The following is a 23,818-nucleotide window of genomic DNA, read 5'->3' as shown; positions in this document are numbered from 1 at the left end:
TGTTTCCACAAATGCTGCCTGACCTGCTGAGTGGTTCCAGCATCATTTTGTTTTTATTGCATTGGTCAGGTGTTGCACACCACACAGAAACTAAACACGAATTCTCACTAATAATGCAATTGAAATACAGGATTACTGCGTGGGGCATCGTAATTGTTTAATTCAATTTCAGTTTGAAAAAAAAGTCTAAGATACTGTGGCAATGTTCGGCTGATGTACAGGGAAACATAATTAAATGCTGAACTAACAGCAGACGCTGCAGTATAGAATGTTATTTACATTTCACTACTCAAGATAAGTCGGCCAACAACACGGTTTTATCTTCCATCAAATCATCTTGTTTTCCAAAGAATCCTATTTAATAATGGCAGGTGTTACCAAAGGAAAGAAAACATCTGAAGGCTGACGTTACCCAAATGCTAACAGGGCCAAGCTTTTTATACAAACTGAGTAGTGCATTCATTTTTTAAATGTGTTCGTCTCAAAATACTGTAATGCCATTTTAGAAATTGGCATCTAACTGAGAATATCTAACACCGCACGAAAATACTCCAAACTGGCAGTGAAAGTAACACACTGAACCGGGTTCAATGTTTGGAGAGTTTCCTACTCCTGGTGAATTTTCATTTTGTTGAGTTCGGTTACAATTTTGTTGAGCAAAGTTTCCAACTTGTATTCCGCGCTGCAGAACATATCCATGACTATCTGTAACTCGCACTGTGTATAATATCCATTAGTATCTGTAACTCGCACTGTACAGAATATCCATTAGTATCTGTAACTTGCACTGTGTAGAATATCCCTTAGTATCTGTAACTCGCCCTGTACAGAATATCCATTAGTATCTGTAACTCGTACTGTGTAGAATATTCATTAGTATCTGTAACTCGCACTGTCTAGAATATCCATTAGTATCTGTAACTAGCACTGTACAGAATATCCATTAGTATCTGTAACTCGCACTGTATAGAATATCCATTAGTATCTGTAACTCGCACTGTACAGAATATCCATTAGTATCTGTAACTCGCACTGTGTAGAATAACCATTAGTATCTGTAACTCGCACTGTACAGAATATACATTAGTATCTGTAACTCGCACTGTACAGAATATCCATTAGTATCTGCAACTCGCACTGTACAGAATATCCATTAGTATCCGTAACTCGCACTGTACAGAATATACATTAGTATCTGTAACTCGCACTGTACAGAATATCCATTAGTATCTGTAACTCGCACTGTACAGAATATCCATGAGTATCTGCAACTCGCACTGTGTAGAATAACCATTAGTATCTGTAACGCGCCCTGTACAGAATATCCATTAGTATCTGTAACTCGCATTGCAGAGAACATCGATTAGTATCTGTAACTCGCACTGTCCAGAATATCCATTAGTATCTGTAACTCGCACTGTACAGAATATCCATTAGTATCTGTAACTCGCACTGTACAGAATATCCATTAGTATCTGTAACTCGCACTGTACAGAATATCCATTAGTATCTGTAACTCGCACTGTGTAGAATAACCATCAGTATCTGTAACTCGCACTGTACAGAATATCCATTAATATCTGTAACTCGTACTGTACAGAATATCCATTAGTACCTGTAACTCGCCCTGTGTAGAATAGCATTAGTATCTGTAACTCGCACTGTACAGAATATCCATTAGTATCTGTAACTCGCACTGTGTAGAATAACCATTAGTACCTATAACACGCACTGTACAAAATATCCATTAGTATCTGTAACTCGTACTGTACAGAATATCCATTAGTATCTGTAACTCGCACTGTACAGAATATCCATTAGTATCTGTAACTCGCACTGTACAGAATATCCATTAGTATCTGTAACTCGCACTGTACAGAATATCCATTAGTATCTGTAACTCGCACTGTGTAGAATAACCATTAGTATCTGTAACTCGTACTGTACAGAATATCCATTAATATCTGTAACTCGTACTGTACAGAATATCCATTAATATCTGTAACTCGTACTGTACAGAATATCCATTAGTATCCGTAACTCGCACTGTACAGAACAGCCATTAGTATCTGTAACTCCCACAGTACAGAATATCCATTAGTATCTGTAACTCGTACTGTACAGAATATCCATTAGTATCTGTAACTCGCACTGTACAGAATATCCATTAGTATCTGTAACTCGCCGTGTAGAATAACCATTAGTATCTGTAACTCGCACTGTACAAAATATCCATTAGTATCTGTAACTCGCACTGTGTAGAATAACCATTAGTATCTGTAACTCGCACTGTACAAAATATCCATTAATATCTGTAACTCGTACTGTACAGAATATCCATTAGTATCCGTAACTCGCACTGTACAGAACAGCCATTAGTATCTGTAACTCCCACTGCACAGAATATCCATTAGTATCTGTAACTCGCACTGTGTAGAATAACCATTAGTATCTGTAACTCGCACTGTACAGAATATACATTAGTATCTGTAACTCGCACTGTACAGAATATCCATTAGTATCTGTAACATGCACTGTACAGAATATCCATTAGTATCTGTAACTCGTACTGTGTAGAATAACCATTAGTATCGGTAACGTGCCCTGTACAGAATATCCATTAGTATCTGTAACTCGCATTGTAGAAAACATCGATTAATATCTGTAACTCGCCCTGTACAGAATATCCATTAATATCTGTAACTCGCACTGTACAGAATATCCATTAGTATCTGTAACTCGCCCTGTACAGAATATCCATTAGTATCTGTAACTCGCATTGTAGAGAATATCCATTAGTATCTGTAACTCGCACGGTACAGAATATCCATTAGTATCTGTAACGCGCCCTGTACAGAATATTCATTAGTATCTGTAACTCGCATTGTACAGAATATCCATTATTAGCTTCAACTCGCACTGTACAGAATATCCATTAGTATCTGTAATTCGCCCTGTGCAGAATATTCATCAGTATCTGTAACTCGCCCTGTACAGAATATCCATTAGTATCTGTAACTTGCCCTGTACAGAATATCCATTAGTATCTGTAACTTGCCCTGTACAGAATATCCATTAGTATCTGTAACTCATATTGTACAGAATATAAATTAGTATCTGTAACTTGAACTGTACAGAATATCAATGAGTATCGGTAACTCGTACTGTACAGAATATCATTAGTATTTGTAACGCGCCATGTACAGAATATCCATTAGTATCTGTAACTCGTACTGTATAGAATATCCATTGATGTCTGTAACTCGCATTGTACAGAATATCCATTAGTATCTGTAAATCGCTATGTGTAGAATATCCATTTGTATCTGTAACTCGCCCTGTACAGAATATCCACTGTTATCTGTAACTCGCACTGTGTAGAATATCCATTAGTATCTGTAACTTGCACTGTACAGAACATACATTAGTATCTATAACTCGCACTGTACAGAACAGCCATTAGTACCTGTAACTCGCCCTGTACAGAATATCCATTAGTAGCTGTAACTCATACTGTACAGAATATCATTAGTATTTGTAACTCATACTGTACAGAATATAAATTAGTATCTGTAGCTTGTAATGTACAAAATATTTATTAGCATCTGTACCTCGTACTGTAGAGAATATCAATTGGTATCGGTAACTCGTACTGTACAGAATATCATTAGTGTCTGAAACTCGCCATGTACAGAATATCCATTACTATCTGTAACTCGTACTGTACAGAATATCCATTAGTATCTGTAACTTGCCATGTACAGAATATCTATTAATATCTGTAACTTGCACTGTACAGAATATCCATTAGTATCTGTAACTTGCACTGGACAGAATATCCATTAGTATCTGTAACTCGCACTGTACAGAATATCCATTAGTAACTGTAAGTCACACTGTACAGAATATCCACTAGCAACTGTAACTCGCACTGTACAGATTATCCATCAGTACCTGTAACTCAGCCTGTACAGAATATCCATTAGTATCTGTAACTCGCACTGTACAGAATAACCATTAGTATCTGTAATTCACACTTTGTATAATATCCATTAGTATCTGTAACTCGGCCTATACAGAATATCCATTAGTAACTGTAACTCGCATTGTGTACAATATCCATTAGTATCTGTAACTCGCAATGTGTAGAACATCCATTAGTATCTGTAGCTCGCATTGTAGAGAATATCCATTAGTATCTGTAACTAGCACTGTGTATAATATCCATTAGTATCTGTAACTTGCACTGTACCGAATATCCATTAGTACCTGTAAATCTTACTGTACAGAATATCCATTAGGATCTGTAACTCGCCCTGTACAGAATATCCATTAGTATCTGTAACTCGCATTGTAGAGAATATCCATTATTAGCTTCAACTCGCACTGTGTAGAATATCCATTAGTATCTGTAACTCGCATTGTAGAGAATATCCATTAGTATCTGTAACTCGCACGGTACAGAATATCCATTAGTATCTGTAACGCGCCCTGTACAGAATATTCATTAGTATCTGTAACTCGCATTGTACAGAATATCCATTATTAGCTTCAACTCGCACTGTACAGAATATCCATTAGTATCTGTAATTCGCCCTGTGCAGAATATTCATCAGTATCTGTAACTCGCCCTGTACAGAATATCCATTAGTATCTGTAACTTGCCCTGTACAGAATATCCATTAGTATCTGTAACTCATATTGTACAGAATATAAATTAGTATCTGTAACTTGAACTGTACAGAATATCAATGAGTATCGGTAACTCGTACTATACAGAATATCATTAGTATTTGTAACGCGCCATGTACAGAATATCCATTAGTATCTGTAACTCGTACTGTATAGAATATCCATTGATGTCTGTAACTCGCATTGTAAAGAATATCCATTAGTATCTGTAAATCGCTATGTGTAGAATATCCATTTGTATCTGTAACTCGCCTTGTACAGAATATCCACTGTTATCTGTAACTCGCACTGTGTAGAATATCCATTAGTATCTGTAACTTGCACTGTACAGAACATACATTAGTATCTATAACTCGCACTGTACAGAACAGCCATTAGTACCTGTAACTCGCCCTGTACAGAATATCCATTAGTAGCTGTAACTCATACTGTACAGAATATCATTAGTATTTGTAACTCATACTGTACAGAATATAAATTAGTATCTGTAGCTTGTAATGTACAAAATATTTATTAGCATCTGTACCTCGTACTGTAGAGAATATCAATTGGTATCGGTAACTCGTACTGTACAGAATATCATTAGTGTCTGAAACTCGCCATGTACAGAATATCCATTACTATCTGTAACTCGTACTGTACAGAATATCCATTAGTATCTGTAACTTGCCATGTACAGAATATCTATTAATATCTGTAACTTGCACTGTACAGAATATCCATTAGTATCTGTAACTTGCACTGGACAGAATATCCATTAGTATCTGTAACTCGCACTGTACAGAATATCCATTAGTAACTGTAAGTCACACTGTACAGAATATCCACTAGCAACTGTAACTCGCACTGTACAGATTATCCATCAGTACCTGTAACTCAGCCTGTACAGAATATCCATTAGTATCTGTAACTCGCACTGTACAGAATAACCATTAGTATCTGTAATTCACACTTTGTATAATATCCATTAGTATCTGTAACTCGGCCTATACAGAATATCCATTAGTAACTGTAACTCGCATTGTGTACAATATCCATTAGTATCTGTAACTCGCAATGTGTAGAACATCCATTAGTATCTGTAGCTCGCATTGTAGAGAATATCCATTAGTATCTGTAACTAGCACTGTGTATAATATCCATTAGTATCTGTAACTTGCACTGTACCGAATATCCATTAGTACCTGTAAATCTTACTGTACAGAATATCCATTAGGATCTGTAACTCGCCCTGTACAGAATATCGATTATTATCTGTAACTTGCACTGTACAGAATATCGATTATTATCTGTAACTTTCCCTGTACATAATATCGATTATTATCTGTAACTCGCAATGTGTAGAATATCCATCAGTATCTGTAACTTGCACTGTACAGAATATCCATTAGTATCTGTAATTTGCCCTGTACAGAATATCCATTAGTATCTGTAACTAGCACTGTACAGAATATCGATTATTATCTGTAACTCGCCCTGTACAGAATATCGATTATTATCTGTAACTCACACTGTGTAGAATATCCATTAGTATCTGTAACTCGCACTGTACAGAATATCCATCAGTATCTGTAACTCGGCCTGTACAGAACATCCATCAGTAACAGTAACTCGCACTGCACAGAATATCCATTAGTGTGTGTAACTTGCACTGTGTAGAATATCCATTAAAGTCTGTAACTCACACAGTACAGAATATCCATTAGCATATGTAACTCGCACTGTACAGAATATCCATTAGTATCTGTAACTCGTACTGTACAGAATATCCATTAGTATCTGTAACTCGCACTGTTCAGAATATCCATTACTTTCTGTAACTCGCACTGGGTAGAATATCCATTAGTATATGTAACATGCACTGTACAGAATATCCATTAGTATCTGGAACTCGCCCTGTACAGAATATCCAATAGTATCTGTAACTCGTACTGTACAGAATATCCATTAGTATCTGTAACTCACACTGTACAGAATATCCATTGGCATCTGTTACTTGCACTGTGTAGAATATCCATTAGTATCTGTAACTCGCATTGCACAGAATATCCATTAGTATCTGTAACTCGCCCTGTACAGAATATCCATTACTATCTGTAACTCGCATTGTACAGAATCTCCATTAGTATCTGTAACTCGTATTGTACAGAATAACAATTAATATCTGTAACTTGCCCTGTACAGAATATCTATTGGTATCTGTAACTCGTACTGTACAGAATATCCATTAGTATCTGTAACTCGCCCTGTACAGAATACCCATTATTATCTATAACTCGCACTGAGTAGAATATCCATTAGTATTTGTAACTCGACCTGTACAGAATATCCATTATTATGTGTACCTCGCACAGTACAGAATATCCGTTAGTATCTGTAACTCGCCCTGTACAGAATATCCATCAGTATCTGTAACTCATACTGTAGAGAATATCCATTAGTATCTGTAACTCGCCCTGTACAGAATATCCATTAGTATCTGTAACTCACTCTGTATAATATCCATTAGTAACTGTAACTCGTACTGTACAGAATAACGATTAGTATCTGCAAATTGCATTGCATAGAATATCCATTAGTATCTGTAAATCGCACTGTACAGAATATCCATTAGTATCTGTAACTCGCACTGTACAGAATATCCATTTGTATCTCTAACTCGCACTGTACAGAATACCCATTAGTACCTGTAACTCGCGATGTACAGAATAACAATTAGTATCTGTAGCTCATACTGTACAGTATATCAGTTAGTATCTGCAATTTGTACTGTACAGAATATCTATTAGTATCTGTAACTCGCACTCTACAGAATATCATTAATACCTGTAATTCATACTGAACAGAATATCAATTAGTATCTGTATCTCATACTGTACAGAATATCATTAGTATCTGTAACTCTGTACTGTACAAAATATAGGGACAGAGTGATCTCCTGGATGAGTTTCGATCGCCTAGATGGGTCGGAGAGGAATTTCCCAGATTTTTTCTCCCAAAATTGGCCATTCGGTTTTTCAGCTGGTTTTTCGCCTCTCCTGGGAGTTCACATGGGTTCGGGTGGGATGGAGAGTGATAGAAGATTTGAGGTTAGGATCAGATCAGCCATGATCTTATTGAATGGTGGAGCAGGCTTGAGGGGCCGATTGGCCGACTCCTGCTCCTATTCCTTATGTTCTTATGTTCTTATGTTCTTATGTTCTCGCACTGTACAGAATATCCATTAGTATCTATAACTCTCTCTGTACAGAATATCCAGTAGTATCTGTAATTCGCCATGTACAGAATATACATTAATAACTGTAACTTCCACTATACAAAAATCCATTAGTATCTGTAACTCGCCCTGTACAGAATATCCTTTAGTATCTGTAACTCGCCCTGTAAAGAATATCCATTAGTATCTGTAACTCACCCTGTACAGAACATCCATTACTATCTGTAACTCGTCCTGTACAGAAGATCCATTAGTATCTGTGACTCAGCCAGTACAGAATATCCATTATTATCTATAAATCGCACTGTGTAGAATATCCATTGTTATCTGTAACTCACACAGTACAGAATATCCGTTACTATCTGTAACTCGCACTGTGTAGAATATTCATCAGTATCTGTACCTCGCCCTGTACAGAATATCCATTAGTATCATTAACTCACACTGTATAGAATATCCATTAGTAACTGTAACTTGCACTGTACAGAATATCCATTAGTAACTGTAACTCACACTGTACAGAATATCCATTAGTATCTGTAACTCGCATTGTACAGAATATCCATTAGAATCTGTAACTTGTACTGTACAGAATATCCATTCGTATCTTTAACTCTTACTGTACACAATATCCATTAGTATCTATAACTTGCACTTTATAGAATATCCATTAGCATCTGTAACTCGCCCCGTACAGAATATCCATTAGTATCTATAACTCACACTTTATAGAATATCTATTAGCATCTGTAATCGCCCTGTACAGAATATCTATTAGTATCTGAAACTCGCCCTGTACAGAATATTCATTAGGAGCTGTAACTCGCACAGTACAGAATATTCATTAGTACCTGTAACTCGCACTGTGTAGGATATCCATTAGTTTCACTAACTTGCACTGTGTAGAATATCTATTAGTATCTGTAACTCACAATGTACAGAATATCCATTAGTATCTGTAACTCGCCTTGTACAGAATATCTATTAGTATCTGTAACTCGCACTGTGTAGAATATGCGATAGTATTTGTAAATCGCACTGTACAGAATATCCATTAGTATGTGTAACTCGCACTGTACAGAGTATCCATTAGAATCTGTAACTCGCACTGTACAGAATATCAAATTAGTATGCATAACTTGTACTGTGCAGAATATCTATTAGTATCTGTAACTTGCACTGTACAGAATATCATTAGCACCTGTAACTCGCACTGTACAGAATATCCATTAGTATCTGTAACTCGCACTGTACAGAATATCCATTAGTATCTGTTACTCGTACTGTACAGAATATCCATCAGTTTCAGTAACTCATACTGTACATAATATCCATAAGTGGCTGTAACTCACCCTGTACAAAATACCCATTAGTATCTGTAACTCATACTATACAGAATATCGATTAGTATCTGTATCTCACCCTGTACAGAATATCCATTAGTATCTGTAACTCGTACTGTACAGAATATCCATTAGTATCTGTAGCTCGCACTGTACAGAATATGCATTAGTATCTGTAACTTGTACTGTACAAAATATCCGTTAGTACCTGTAACTTGTAGTATGTAGAATATCCATTAGTGTCTGTAACTCGCCCTGTACAAAATGTCCATTAGTATCTGTAACTCACCCTGTACAGAATATCCATTAGTATCTGTAACTCGCCCTGTACAAAATATCCATTAGTATCTGTGACTCGTCCAGTACAGAATATCCATTATTATCTATAAATCACACTGTGTAGAATATCCATTATTATCTGTAACTCACACAGTACAGAATATCCATTAGTATCTGTAACTCGCACTGTACAGAATATCCATTAGTATCTTTAACTCGTACTGTACACACTTTCCATTAGTATCTATAACTCGCACTTTGTAGAATATCCATTAGCATCTCTAACTCGCCCTGTACAGAACATCAATTAGTATCTGAAACTCGCCCGGTACAGAATATTCATTAAGAGCTGTAACTCGCAGAGTACAGAATATTCATTAGTATCTGTAACTCGCACTGTGTAGGATATGCATTAGTTTCACTAACTTGCACTGTGTAGAATATCTATTAGTATCTGTAACTCGCACTGTACAGAATATCCATTAGTATCTGTAACTCGCCGTGTAGAATAACCATTAGTATCTGCAACTCGCACTGTACAAAATATCCATTAGTATCTGTAACTCGCACTGTGTAGAATAACCATTAGTATCTGTAACTCGCACTGTACAAAATATCCATTAATATCTGTAACTCGTACTGTACAGAATATCCATTAGTATCCGTAACTCGCACTGTACAGAACAGCCATTAGTATCTGTAACTCCCACTGCACAGAATATCCATTAGTATCTGTAACTCGCACTGTGTAGAATAACCATTAGTATCTGTAACTCGCACTGTACAGAATATACATTAGTATCTGTAACTCGCACTGTACAGAATATACATTAGTATCTGTAACATGCACTGTACAGAATATCCATTAGTATCTGTAACTCGTACTGTGTAGAATAACCATTAGTATCGGTAACGTGCCCTGTACAGAATATCCATTAGTATCTGTAACTCGCATTGTAGAGAACATCGATTAATATCTGTAACTCGCCCTGTACAGAATATCCATTAATATCTGTAACTCGCACTGTACAGAATATCCATTAGTATCTGTAACTCGCCCTGTACAGAATATCCATTAGTATCTGTAACTCGCATTGTAGAGAATATCCATTATTAGCTTCAACTCGCACTGTGTAGAATATCCATTAGTATCTGTAACTCACATTGTAGAGAATATCCATTAGTATCTGTAACTCGCACGGTACAGAATATCCATTAGTATCTGTAACTCGCCCTGTACAGAATATCCATTAGTATCTGTAACTCGCATTGTAGAGAATATCCATTATTAGCTTCAACTCGCACTGTGTAGAATATCCATTAGTATCTGTAACTCGCATTGTAGAGAATATCCATTAGTATCTGTAACTCGCACGGTACAGAATATCCATTAGTATCTGTAACGCGCCCTGTACAGAATATTCATTAGTATCTGTAACTCGCATTGTACAGAATATCCATTATTAGCTTCAACTCGCACTGTACAGAATATCCATTAGTATCTGTAATTCGCCCTGTGCAGAATATTCATCAGTATCTGTAACTCGCCCTGTACAGAATATCCATTAGTATCTGTAACTTGCCCTGTACAGAATATCCATTAGTATCTGTAACTCATATTGTACAGAATATAAATTAGTATCTGTAACTTGAACTGTACAGAATATCAATGAGTATCGGTAACTCGTACTATACAGAATATCATTAGTATTTGTAATGCGCCATGTACAGAATATCCATTAGTATCTGTAACTCGTACTGTATAGAATATCCATTGATGTCTGTAACTCGCATTGTACAGAATATCCATTAGTATCTGTAAATCGCTATGTGTAGAATATCCATTTGTATCTGTAACTCGCCCTGTACAGAATATCCACTGTTATCTGTAACTCGCACTGTGTAGAATATCCATTAGTATCTGTAACTTGCACTGTACAGAACATACATTAGTATCTATAACTCACACTGTACAGAACAGCCATTAGTACCTGTAACTCGCCCTGTACAGAATATCCATTAGTAGCTGTAACTCATACTGTACAGAATATCATTAGTATTTGTAACTCATACTGTACAGAATATAAATTAGTATCTGTAGCTTGTAATGTACAAAATATTTATTAGCATCTGTACCTCGTACTGTAGAGAATATCAATTGGTATCGGTAACTCGTACTGTACAGAATATCATTAGTGTCTGAAACTCGCCATGTACAGAATATCCATTACTATCTGTAACTCGTACTGTACAGAATATCCATTAGTATCTGTAACTTGCCATGTACAGAATATCTATTAATATCTGTAACTTGCACTGTACAGAATATCCATTAGTATCTGTAACTTGCACTGGACAGAATATCCATTAGTATCTGTAACTCGCACTGTACAGAATATCCATTAGTAACTGTAAGTCACACTGTACAGAATATCCACTAGCAACTGTAACTCGCACTGTACAGATTATCCATCAGTACCTGTAACTCAGCCTGTACAGAATATCCATTAGTATCTGTAACTCGCACTGTACAGAATAACCATTAGTATCTGTAATTCACACTTTGTATAATATCCATTAGTATCTGTAACTCGGCCTATACAGAATATCCATTAGTAACTGTAACTCGCATTTTGTACAATATCCATTAGTATCTGTAACTCGCAATGTGTAGAACATCCATTAGTATCTGTAGCTCGCATTGTAGAGAATATCCATTAGTATCTGTAACTAGCACTGTGTATAATATCCATTAGTATCTGTAACTTGCACTGTACCGAATATCCATTAGTACCTGTAAATCTTACTGTACAGAATATCCATTAGGATCTGTAACTCGCCCTGTACAGAATATCGATTATTATCTGTAACTTGCACTGTACAGAATATCGATTATTATCTGTAACTTTCCCTGTACATAATATCGATTATTATCTGTAACTCGCAATGTGTAGAATATCCATCAGTATCTGTAACTTGCACTGTACAGAATATCCATTAGTATCTGTAATTTGCCCTGTACAGAATATCCATTAGTATCTGTAACTAGCACTGTACAGAATATCGATTATTATCTGTAACTCGCCCTGTACAGAATATCGATTATTATCTGTAACTCACACTGTGTAGAATATCCATTAGTATCTGTAACTCGCACTGTACAGAATATCCATCAGTATCTGTAACTCGGCCTGTACAGAACATCCATCAGTAACAGTAACTCGCACTGCACAGAATATCCATTAGTGTGTGTAACTTGCACTGTGTAGAATATCCATTAAAGTCTGTAACTCACACAGTACAGAATATCCATTAGCATATGTAACTCGCACTGTACAGAATATCCATTAGTATCTGTAACTCGTACTGTACAGAATATCCATTAGTATCTGTAACTCGCACTGTTCAGAATATCCATTACTTTCTGTAACTCGCACTGGGTAGAATATCCATTAGTATATGTAACATGCACTGTACAGAATATCCATTAGTATCTGGAACTCGCCCTGTACAGAATATCCAATAGTATCTGTAACTCGTACTGTACAGAATATCCATTAGTATCTGTAACTCACACTGTACAGAATATCCATTGGCATCTGTTACTTGCACTGTGTAGAATATCCATTAGTATCTGTAACTCGCATTGCACAGAATATCCATTAGTATCTGTAACTCGCCCTGTACAGAATATCCATTACTATCTGTAACTCGCATTGTACAGAATCTCCATTAGTATCTGTAACTCGTATTGTACAGAATAACAATTAGTATCTGTAACTTGCCCTGTACAGAATATCTATTGGTATCTGTAACTCGTACTGTACAGAATATCCATTAGTATCTGTAACTCGCCCTGTACAGAATACCCATTATTATCTATAACTCGCACTGAGTAGAATATCCATTAGTATTTGTAACTCGACCTGTACAGAATATCCATTATTATGTGTACCTCGCACAGTACAGAATATCCGTTAGTATCTGTAACTCGCCCTGTACAGAATATCCATCAGTATCTGTAACTCGTACTGTAGAGAATATCCATTAGTATCTGTAACTCGCCCTGTACAGAATATCCATTAGTATCTGTAACTCACTCTGTATAATATCCATTAGTAACTGTAACTCGTACTGTACAGAATAACGATTAGTATCTGCAAATTGCATTGCATAGAATATCCATTAGTATCTGTAAATCGCACTGTACAGAATATCCATTAGTATCTGTAACTCGCACTGTACAGAATATCCATTTGTATCTCTAACTCGCACTGTACAGAATACCCATTAGTACCTGTAACTCGCGATGTACAGAATAACAATTAGTATCTGTAGCTCATACTGTACAGTATATCAGTTAGTATCTGCAATTTGTACTGTACAGAATATCTATTAGTATCTGTAACTCGCACTCTACAGAATATCATTAATACCTGTAATTCATACTGAACAGAATATCAATTAGTATCTGTATCTCATACTGTACAGAATATCATTAGTATCTGTAACTCTGTACTGTACAAAATATAGGGACAGAGTGATCTCCTGGATGAGTTTCGATCGCCTAGATGGGTCGGAGAGGAATTTCCCAGATTTTTTCTCCCAAAATTGGCCATTCGGTTTTTCAGCTGGTTTTTCGCCTCTCCTGGGAGTTCACATGGGTTCGGGTGGGATGGAGAGTGATAGAAGATTTGAGGTTAGGATCAGATCAGCCATGATCTTATTGAATGGTGGAGCAGGCTTGAGGGGCCGATTGGCCGACTCCTGCTCCTATTCCTTATGTTCTTATGTTCTTATGTTCTTATGTTCTCGCACTGTACAGAATATCCATTAGTATCTATAACTCTCTCTGTACAGAATATCCAGTAGTATCTGTAATTCGCCATGTACAGAATATACATTAATAACTGTAACTTCCACTATACAAAAATCCATTAGTATCTGTAACTCGCCCTGTACAGAATATCCTTTAGTATCTGTAACTCGCCCTGTAAAGAATATCCATTAGTATCTGTAACTCACCCTGTACAGAACATCCATTACTATCTGTAACTCGTCCTGTACAGAAGATCCATTAGTATCTGTGACTCAGCCAGTACAGAATATCCATTATTATCTATAAATCGCACTGTGTAGAATATCCATTGTTATCTGTAACTCGCACAGTACAGAATATCCGTTACTATCTGTAACTCGCACTGTGTAGAATATTCATCAGTATCTGTACCTCGCCCTGTACAGAATATCCATTAGTATCATTAACTCACACTGTATAGAATATCCATTAGTAACTGTAACTTGCACTGTACAGAATATCCATTAGTAACTGTAACTCACACTGTACAGAATATCCATTAGTATCTGTAACTCGCATTGTACAGAATATCCATTAGAATCTGTAACTTGTACTGTACAGAATATCCATTCATATCTTTAACTCTTACTGTACACAATATCCATTAGTATCTATAACTTGCACTTTATAGAATATCCATTAGCATCTGTAACTCGCCCCGTACAGAATATCCATTAGTATCTATAACTCACACTTTATAGAATATCTATTAGCATCTGTAATCGCCCTGTACAGAATATCTATTAGTATCTGAAACTCGCCCTGTACAGAATATTCATTAGGAGCTGTAACTCGCACAGTACAGAATATTCATTAGTACCTGTAACTCGCACTGTGTAGGATATCCATTAGTTTCACTAACTTGCACTGTGTAGAATATCTATTAGTATCTGTAACTCACAATGTACAGAATATCCATTAGTATCTGTAACTCGCCTTGTACAGAATATCTATTAGTGTCTGTAACTCGCACTGTGTAGAATATGCGATAGTATTTGTAAATCGCACTGTACAGAATATCCATTAGTATGTGTAACTCGCACTGTACAGAGTATCCATTAGAATCTGTAACTCGCACTGTACAGAATATCAAATTAGTATGCATAACTTGTACTGTGCAGAATATCTATTAGTATCTGTAACTTGCACTGTACAGAATATCATTAGCACCTGTAACTCGCACTGTACAGAATATCCATTAGTATCTGTAACTCGCACTGTACAGAATATCCATTAGTATCTGTTACTCGTACTGTACAGAATATCCATCAGTTTCAGTAACTCATACTGTACATAATATCCATAAGTGGCTGTAACTCACCCTGTACAAAATACCCATTAGTATCTGTAACTCATACTATACAGAATATCGATTAGTATCTGTATCTCACCCTGTACAGAATATCCATTAGTATCTGTAACTCGTACTGTACAGAATATCCATTAGTATCTGTAACTCGCACTGTACAGAATGTTGATTAGTATCTGTAGCTCGCACTGTACAGAATATGCATTAGTATCTGTAACTTGTACTGTACAAAATATCCGTTAGTACCTGTAACTTGTAGTATGTAGAATATCCATTAGTGTCTGTAACTCGCCCTGTACAAAATGTCCATTAGTATCTGTAACTCACCCTGTACAGAATATCCATTAGTATCTGTAACTCGCCCTGTACAAAATATCCATTAGTATCTGTGACTCGTCCAGTACAGAATATCCATTATTATCTATAAATCACACTGTGTAGAATATCCATTATTATCTGTAACTCACACAGTACAGAATATCCATTAGTATCTGTAACTCGCACTGTACAGAATATCCATTAGTATCTTTAACTCGTACTGTACACACTTTCCATTAGTATCTATAACTCGCACTTTGTAGAATATCCATTAGCATCTCTAACTCGCCCTGTACAGAACATCAATTAGTATCTGAAACTCGCCCGGTACAGAATATTCATTAAGAGCTGTAACTCGCAGAGTACAGAATATTCATTAGTATCTGTAACTCGCACTGTGTAGGATATGCATTAGTTTCACTAACTTGCACTGTGTAGAATATCTATTAGTATCTGTAACTTGCAATGTACAGAATATCCATTAGTATCTGTAACTCGCCTTGTACAGAATATCTATTAGTATCTGTAACTCGCAATGTACAGAATAGCCATTAGTATCTGTAACTCGCCTTGTACAGAATATCTATTAGTATCTGTAATTGGCATTGTGTAGAATATCCATTAGTATTTGTAAATCGCACTGTACAGAATATCCATTAGTATGTGTAACTTGCACTGTACAGAGTATCCATTAGTATCTGTAACTTGCACTGTACAGAATATCAATTAGTATGTGTAACTCGCACTGTACAGAATATCCATTAGTATCTGTTACTCGCATTGTACAGAATATCCATTAGAATCTGTAACTCGCCCTATACAGAATATCCATTAGTATCTGAAACTTGCCTTGTACAGAATATTCATTAGGAGCTGTAACTCGCACAGTACAGAATATTCATTAGTATCCATAACTTGCACTGTGTAGGATATCCATTAGTTTCACTAACTTGCACTGTGTAGAATATCAATTAGTATCTGTAACTCGCAATGTACAGAATATCCATTAATATCTGTAACTCGCCTTGTACAGGATATCTATTAGTATCTGTAACTCACACTGTGTAGAATATCCATTTGTATCTGTAACTCGCACTGTGTAGAATATCCATTAGTATCTGTAACTCTCACAGTACAGAATATCCATTAGTATCTGTAACTTGCACTGTGTAAGGTATCCATTAGTTTCACTAACTTGCACTGTGTAGAATATCTATTAGTACCTGTAACTCGCAATGTACAGAATATCCATTAGTATCTGTAATTCGCCCTGTTAATATCCATTAGTATCTGTAACTCGCCCTGTACAAAATATCCATTAGTATCTGTAACTCGCCCTGTATAAAATATCCATTAGTAGCTGTATCTCATACTGTACAGAATATCCATTAATATCTGTAACTCGCACTTTATAGAATATCCATTAGTATCTGTAATTCGTACTGTGTAGAATATCCATTTCTATCTGTCACTCGCCCCATATAGAATACCCATTAGTATCTGTAACTTGTATTGTACAGAATATCCATTAGTATCTGTAACTCGTACTGTGTAGAATATCCATTAGTATCTGTACCTCGCACAGTACAAAATATCCATTAGTATCTGTAACTCGCACAGTACAGAATATCCATTAGTATCTGTAACTCGCACTGTACAGAATATCCATTAGTATCTGTAACTCGTACTGTGTAGAATATCCATTAGTATCTGTAACTTGCACTGTACAGAATATCCATTAGTATCTGTAACTCGTACTGTGTAGAATATCCATTAGTATCTGTAATTCGCACAGTACAGAATATCCATTAGTATCTGTAACTCGCACTGTGCAGAATATACATTAGTATCTGTAACTCATACTGTGTAGAATATCTATTAGTATCTGTAATTCGCACAGTACAGAATATCCATTAGTATCTGTAACTCGTACTGTACAGAATACCCATCAGTATCTGTAACTCGCACTGTACAGAATATCCATTTGTATCTGTAACTCGCACTGTGTAGAATATCTATTAGTATCTGTAACTCGCACTGTACAGAATATCCATTAGTATCTGTAACTCGTACTGTACAGAATACCCATCAGTATCTGTAACTCGTACTGTACAGAATATCCATTTGTATCTGTAACTCGCACTGTGTAGAATATCTATTAGTATCTGTAACTCGCACTGCACAGAATATCCATTAGTATCTGTAACTCGTACTGTACAGAATATCCATCAGTATCTGTAACTCGTACTGTACAGAATATCCATCAGTATCTGTAACTCGTACTGTATAGAATATCCATCAGTATCTGTAACTCGCACTGTACAGAATATCCATTTGTATCTGTAACTCGCACTGTGTAGAATATCTATTAGTATCTGTAACTCGCACTGTACAGAATATCCATTAGTATCTGTAACTCGTACTGTACAGAATATCCATCAGTATCTGTAACTCGCACTGTACAGAATATCCATTTGTATCTGTAACTCGCACTGTGTAGAATATCTATTAGTATCTGTAACTCGTACTGTACAGAATATCCATTTGTATCTGTAACTCGCACTGTGCAGAATACCCATCAGTATCTGTAACTCGCACTGTTCAGAATATCCATTTGTATCTGTAACTCGCACTGTGTAGAATATCTATTAGTATCTGTAACTCGCACTGTATAGAATATCCATCAGTATCTCTAACTCGCACTGTACCGAATATCCATTAGTACCTGTAAATCTTACTGTACAGAATATCCATTAGTATCTGTAACTCATCTTGTACAGAATATCAATTAGTATCTGTAACTCGCACTGTGTAGAATATCCATTAGTATCTGTAACTCGCACTGTACAGAATACCCATTGGTATATGTAACTCGTACTGTCCCAAAAAACCATTAATATCTGTAACTCACACTGTACAGAATATCCATTAGTATCTGTAGTGTGTTAATTTCACAGCCTGTTTGGTGTGTTTGGTGTAGGCCAGTGTTGGAACACATTTCTGCACTATCTCTTAAAGTTGATTCAGAGAAACCATCTGCTTTTAGTTTTTTTAATGTTGTACATGTTAAAGTTACTTTCAAGACACGTAGTCAATAACGTAGTTATTTCGGTAAGGCGTGATGTTTCCCTGAAGAAGGCAGTGCCTTTACTATCCGATCTAGGTATCTGTGAACCCTTTAACCCATCATTAACCCAGTCCTTCTGCAGTGACATTAAAGCCACTTCAAGTTTCAAGCAAAACTCGCTCTTACAAATAGCATTATTTATAGTTTTCTTATATATACGATGCCAAAAACATAAGACACGCGCGGGATGTTAACCAAAAAAATAAGGAGGAAAATAGTTTAACTTTTAATTGTCTTTAACGAATGTTTAACATATTTGCACTTTACGGCTTTTTAAGTGGTGCCTGATTGTTACGGATTGCTGGAGAAGTAAGGAGCAACTCAAAATAAATGTAGATATGGACAGTCATGACAACCTGTGCACTGTGCTGTGTGTTTTTGTTCTGCTTCAAACACCACTATAACTTGTTCTTTTTGCACTGATATATTAGGAAACATGAATATTTGCCGATGTCACTGGCACGGCCAGAACAAGACAAGCAAAAATGGGTTCTTATCGAATATCACCGCTTATTTGATGTATATGCATCTAATATATATGTATAAAATAATATAAAATCAAACCAAGTTTTTACCAAAGTGCTTCTGTACCCAGTAACTCACTATAATTCCAATTTTAAGTCAGGGGTTACAGTTAATGGGTGAATCTCACTATCTGCACCGATTTTTAAAAGACATTTTTTTTTCAAAAAGGCAGGTTAAATTTAACGTGCATTTTTCTGTCAATTTGAAAATCTGTGTTTAAAGAGCGAGTGCTGATAACAATATTGGAACTAGTGCCAGGGAGCTATTTAGTTTGATCGTGTACAGGAGCTGAATGAACATGAATTGATATTCATGAATATGAGGTACTTCAGTCATTTCAACTGTGTACAGAAATATCTGAAATCCAATATGTGAGAGGATATTGATTCTGAGACTAGCTTTTTAAAGGCGTTAAAAGTTATTTATTTTGTTTAAAAGTAATTATAGTAGAACAAAAGGCCTTTCTGAGAGATTGGTGAGTTAGTTCTGACCTTTTTGTGTGTTTCTTTGTGCAGTGACTCCATTTTTCTCTGGAACAGACTACCAAAACATAGACTAGATATGCATTCCCACTGTAGTCCTTTAAAAGGGTGAGATGAGAAGGACATTTCCAGTTATAGGGGACCGTTGTTAGTCAGCTGGGATGATGATGAGCAATGGGTTATTGTGGACTACTGGAGCTTGATCTTAGGGAGTTACAGAAAAATTTTCCAAAGTTTTTCTTTAAATGGCCACCGTTTCTTTTGCTTTTCTCAGGAGATTGTATGGTTGGAGGTGGGTAAATGGTGCATGTGGCTGTACCCTATCTCGATGGTCTTAAAGTCCTGCAGTAGCATAAAGGCACATTGCACTTTGCCGGTACATAGTGCAGGAACGTGGATCTGCAGGTTCACCAAGGTGTCCATGCATAGTAAGGGGAGTGGCAGAACACCTCTGCTTTTGGATTGGACACTGGACATCGTGTTGGACCGAGTTCAGAAGAAGAGGGACATCCTGCTCCCCTTAGGTGGGTTCCATTCCCAGAGAACTAGAGAAGAGGCTTAACAGTTGGTCATCAACCATGTCAATGCTGCAGCAATACACCAGATCTAGCTGTAATACAGAAAAAATTCAATGACCTCAACAGGTATGCTAAGGTAAGAAATCCCACTTGCATCTCATTGTTTCAACTGAACAGGTATAACCCATACCTTTGTCTCCCCTCAAACAGTCATGCTGTTGCCCATTAAGAAGAAAGGAAGACTTCACTGAATCTCTTTTCTGCTTTACTTTGCACTCTGGTCCCCTGACAGCTCCTTTACCTATTATAACAGCATAATGCTTGTTCCTGTAATGTTACACACTATGGTCAGCAGACTAACACATGGTGTAGGCTGAAAGCTTTTTATTTACCCCCTTCTACACATCCTGCAGGAGAAGACTGCCTTTAAGAGAGAGAAGCTGTCTCTCAGGATGAAAATAACTCTGTACCCCAACCAATGTCTACACAGGAGCCAGAAAATGTGCAGGGTCAGACTACCCAGCAGTCCAAAGTGCAGCAACCTGCTGCCAGGACATCTCAGATCTGTGCTCATAGAGGTCAATAATCACAACCTTGCCATCACCACCTTAGGAGCTTTGACTGAGACACAGCAACCAGTCCCCTCTCATGCTCCACCCACTGAGAAAATAACACCAGATTAGGCACTACAGCAATGCAGTCAGGGGTAGAAATCAATAGCAAGACTGAAATACAGGGCAATAAAATGAGCTGGCACTTCATTTGCATTGTGTCCAGAGAGATTTCCTGTAATGTCAGCATAGATTGAAATCTGCAGTGGAAGTGGTCTTGGCAGTGGTGGAGTAAAAGTGTGTGGTGTGGAAGGTGCATCTTTGCAGGAACTGGGGAAGGTGGTTACCAGGATTGTTAATGCTAGGGGGTCATTATATGAAGGACTCCTTCATTAATTAGATCTTGCTGAACAGCTCTGGTAGTTGACAACTGTTCCCCAGAAGAATTCTTAGTATCCTTAGTGCTTTGTATGTCTTCCCTCATTAGTTGACTGAAGGCCCTGCTCCCCTGGCAGCTACATAAGCAGTCCTAATTCCACAGCAAAGTTGTGTGCATACAACAAATGATGATGATGCATGATATTCTGGCTGGGCTGTATTGGATCTGTCAAGGCATCTGAATCAAAACCATAAAATGCTGGAGACGCACAGCATGAGTCAGCATCTGTGGAGTTAACATATCAGAGACAGGTGAGACTTGTTCACGATTCCTATAGTGTGCTTGATGAGGCTCCTATAGAAACATAGACCTCATTGTGTCCCTGTGCAGCAGGTGTATGTGAATGTTATACATGTGTCTTAACTAGGACTGCAATAGATAGCCTTGGTCTCCAAGGAGCCAATCTTGCATTTATTGTCCAAGATAAAATAATGGGAGAATAGAGAAATGGCGTAGGAGAAAGGCATGATGGCAGCTGCCATGAAAGCAGGCAGTGACCAGCATGAACCTGTGCAGATGGTGACAGGAGTAGATGAATTTTGATGGACTGAAATACCTTGTGATTCATGAAGACTGTAGTGTTGTGGTAAGGAACACAAAGGACAGTCTGTGCAGTCTATGATGCCCTGAACTTTGAGGAATCTTGAAATCTGTGTAAAACCCTCTCCTGTTGCTTCTACATGTTAATGAAAAAAGTGATGAAGGTGTTTGCTGTTGAAGTCAGAGGCATTGGAGGAGGATGGTGTGGTCAACCGTGTCAAAGGCTGCAGACAGGTCGAGAAGGACGAGGAGGGATAGTTTACCACTGTCACAGTCACATAGGATGTAATTTGTGACTTTGAAAAGAGCCATTTCAGTACTGCGGCAGGGGCAAAACCTGATTAGAGAGATTCAAACATGGTGTTCTGGGAATGATGGGCACGGATTTGGGAGGCAACAGCATGTCCAAGGACTTTGGAGAGGAAAGGGAGGTTGGAGATGGGGTGATAGTTTGCAAGGACGGAGAGGTCAAGTGTTGGTATTTTGAGGAGTGGGATGATGACAGCAGATTTGTAGGAGAGGGGGACAGTACCTGAGGAGAGAGAACTATTAAAAATATCAGCTAACATGGGGGCCAAGAAGGGAAGCTGGGTAGTCAGCAGTTTAGTGGGAATAGGGTCGAGGGAGCAGGAGGTGGGTCTCATGGACGAGATGATATCGGAGAGGGCATAAGGGGAGATAGGAGAGAAACTAGAGAAAGATGCAAGTTCAGGGCTAGGGCATGGGGGACCTTAGAGGAAGTTTGGCCCTATGGGCTACAGGAAGGGAGGGAAGCAGCAGAGGCAGCTGAACAGATGGTCTCAATCTTAGAGACAAAGATGTTCATGAGCTCCTCGGAGGTGAGGGTGGAGGAGGTGGGGAGAGTGGTTTAAGAAGACGGCTTGCAGTAGAGAAAAGAAGCCAGGGGTTATCTTTGAATTACAGAATGATCCTGGAATAGTGAGCAGTACCTGCGAGCAGCTGCTAGACAATTTAGAAAATGTACTTTCAAATCTGCCACCTAAATTGAAGTAATGCCCATAGTTTGTGGGCAAGGGCAGACTGGTATTATGGGGGCATAAACAATGTGAAATTGTGTCTACATCCTAATGATGTAATGTTACCCCAATTGTCAGATATTATCGAGGTTCCTGCCTGGTTCTGATAGGACATACCAACACCCATCCAGATCCAATCTGGAAATCCAGCACAACACAAACAAGGCAGAAATCAGACAGAACTGATTTCCACCCCATTTTCTGGTCCATTACACTCTATGTTGGTTTTGGGGCATAATGGACACTAAAATAAGTCCCACTATGGAGTATTTTATCATTTCAATCTATACCTATAACCTATAATGTCCAATCCTGGTCTAAAGCAGAGAGGTTATGTTAAACTTGTATAGAACCTTGGTTAGACCACACTTGGAGTACCATGCACAGTTCAAGTCACCATATTAGAAAAATAATATAGAGGCATCAGAGAGGGCGCAAAAAAGATTTACAAGGATGATACCAGAAATGTGAGGTTATAGGTATCAGGAAAGTATGAACAGGCTGGGGCTCTTTTCTCTTGAAAAGAGAAGGCTGAGGGATAACTTAATAGAGGGCATTAAAATTATGAAAGGTTTTGATAGAA

Source organism: Somniosus microcephalus, chromosome 8 (assembly GCF_052327205.1).
Source record: "Somniosus microcephalus isolate GS21.2 chromosome 8, FLI_Smic_1.0, whole genome shotgun sequence".
In the NCBI taxonomy this organism is placed as follows: domain Eukaryota; kingdom Metazoa; phylum Chordata; class Chondrichthyes; order Squaliformes; family Somniosidae; genus Somniosus; species Somniosus microcephalus.
The sequence above is the reverse complement of the archived record's forward strand: the minus strand, read 5'-3'. Positions refer to the sequence as shown.